General features: G+C 47.4%; 1 protein-coding gene across 1 annotated transcript in view; it reads right to left on the minus strand.

The window, feature by feature from the left end:
- LOC102773832 (zinc finger protein OZF-like) overlaps positions 1-2,645 on the minus strand; it is a 14,161-nt gene that overhangs the window by 3,033 nt on the left and 8,483 nt on the right. The window lies entirely within an intron of this gene.

Raw genomic sequence — 2,645 nt, forward strand, 5'->3', positions numbered from 1 at the left:
TGTCAAAAGGCCCCTGAATTCTTGAGGAGTCTCTTGGACTGCTGATATTTTTCTTCCCACAACAATTAAGGCAGTTGAGCAGATAGAAGATATCTGAGCTCTGGACCTCCCATGTATACCACACTGCCTGTTATCAATAGATTGGGTGTCAAACACATAGGTTAGAGAGGGACATTGGCCATAAAGAGTGTGTGTGATTTGATACTGATCTTCTCAGGAATTAACCTTGTAGTCCCTCCAACTGTTCCTCTAAGACACCAAAAACATGGCATCACACTTCATCAGCTTGACCCCGATCCCAAGGTGCTGAGGCCATCACTTTTCAAAATACGCTGCACATTGTTCTCTGAACAACACTTCTCGCACACAGGTTCATTCCCAGAGCACAACTTCAAAGATTATTCAGATTTTACCATGGTGTGGATAAATTTTTTCCTAATCAACTTCTTTTCCAAAAATATAGGTCACCACCTGCATAATCTAGTTCTCTCTTACTCTTCTTCCTTATCCATGCCAGGGGAGATTTACAAGCCTGGGTAACATTTATGAATGCTATCTCATTCCCATCAATCAATGTGTCACTCCCAACAAAAGGCAGGTGGTTAGTTAAATGGCACCTAAGCTCTTAACCTAGAATGTAGCACCCAAACACCTATCTTTACAGGTAATTCACCTTATTGTTACATCCAGGCACCACCAGAAATAGACTTCCTTCATTCACTCTTATGTCAATGTCAGGGTTCTGTGGCCATGAATTCACTTCCCTCTCCAAGTGCTCATCACTTTTTCTACCACACCTCTCTCAAGCCTGCACTTCCACAGCCCCAGCCCCCATGTTCATCTCCTGGCCTTTTACTTATTACTCAGCACATGTTGTCCAGAGGACGGCTGCCAAATTGAATCATGATCAAGTACTACCCAGACTCTGATAGCCCAAACTCATAGAGGCAGCCTTGAGTCCTGCTACATAGGCCTCTCTCCATGACTGTTTTTTTTTTCTCCTTCAACCACAACTATTAAGAAAAACAATCAGATCTCAGATATCCATAGCCCACCTCCTGTTATGCTGCACTTGATGTCCTTTCACTAGTAGCAGTCAACATCTCTCTTAACCTTCACTCAATTCCCAGCCCCGATGGCCCTCTGCACCATGCCCAGTGAGTTTCACAGATGACCACTCAAGCCCTTAGCTAATCGACAAGACTGACTGCAACTCCCCACAGTCAGGTCACAAGGGTCACAACAAAATCCTGGTGAGTTTAGAAAAGTTGATATGTACCAGCCCTAGTCTCATGTTGTTTGAATTACTCTTTGGTCTCCAATTAACCTCAGGTCCACTCATCTTTTGAAGATATCAGCCACTGCAAAACGATTATCTCTCCTCCACACTCTACATGACAACTTCTGTCCCTATGCTGTGTTGTGACACCCACCTCCCACAAACAGTGGCCCCAGCAAGAAAGCCAGTCCTCAGGCTCACACTGTCCCTTCTGAGCTACTACCACCATTACCAACCTGACCATGATTCCATGTATTAAAGTGATCTACAGTGCTGGCTGATGTGTCTCAGTTGGTTGTGCATAGTCTCATGCACTGGTGAGGTCACATGCCTGGGCTGTTGGCTGGATCCATAGTAGTGATTGTGGATCCTTGTTTCTTGCTCATCCCTGTTTCTCTCTCTCCCTCTCCCTTCCTTTCTACATCTAATATCAATAAAAATATATATGTATTTTAAAAAACATACCTGCAGGTTCCTGATTCAGCTCGCTTTTTACTCCAAGCCTTTGCACATTCTGGAACCTATGTCTGGAGGACCTTGCACTCATTACACTGGTTGCCATAAACAAGTTCCACTTCATGAAGCCCTACTTCTGGCCTTAGGAGTCTGGGTTGAGTGTCTGTTCAAAGTCCCCAGGTCCACGAGATACAAGAGCAGCTGACAGTCCCAGGACTCTGCTCTCTCAGAGGTCACAAGGGGGTGAGGCCCTGAATTAAGCTCCACAAACCCGTACACCTAATTCATTCTGCATTTGCAAAAATTTGTGGAAAGAAAATGGTCTGTTGACAGCCTGGCACCCACCAGGCTCTATGGGCTCAGGCTGCTCAGTGCCCTTGCCCAGCCCAGAGGCCAGGTGCCCTCCAGATGCCTGTGTTATCTCAGGGCTCCATCCTCAGTGCTCACTCTTGCCAGCTCCCTTATAATGTAAAGACTTCCCCTTCCAGTCCACAGCTGCTGTCCTCTGTCTTCCAGTCTGTCCTTCCTCTGAGCAATTTAGGAAAAGTTAGAATCCGGCCTCAGTGTGCTAGGGGCAGGGGCCTAACAAAGAAGAATTACTAAGTAGACTGAGGGGCAGGGACCATGGGAAAGAAAGATGGCTAGCCCTGGCCAGCGTGGCTTAGTGGATGGAGTGTCGGCCTGCGGACTGAAGGGTCCCAGGTTCGATTCTGGTCAAGGGCATGTACCTTCGTTGCAGGCACACCCACAGTGGGAGGTGTGCAGGAGGTAGCTGATCGGTGTTTTCATGTTGTCTCCCCTTGTCCCAAGGCCGATGACTCAAGAGAGGCAGCAATGAGAGTGTGCCTAGTCCTGGTGACCGCTGGATGAGCACTCAGAGGTGAGGACGCCTGAGGCCCTGCCCACAGCG

The sequence above is a fragment of the Myotis davidii genome, unplaced genomic scaffold (assembly GCF_000327345.1).
Source record: "Myotis davidii unplaced genomic scaffold, ASM32734v1 scaffold1582, whole genome shotgun sequence".
In the NCBI taxonomy this organism is placed as follows: domain Eukaryota; kingdom Metazoa; phylum Chordata; class Mammalia; order Chiroptera; family Vespertilionidae; genus Myotis; species Myotis davidii.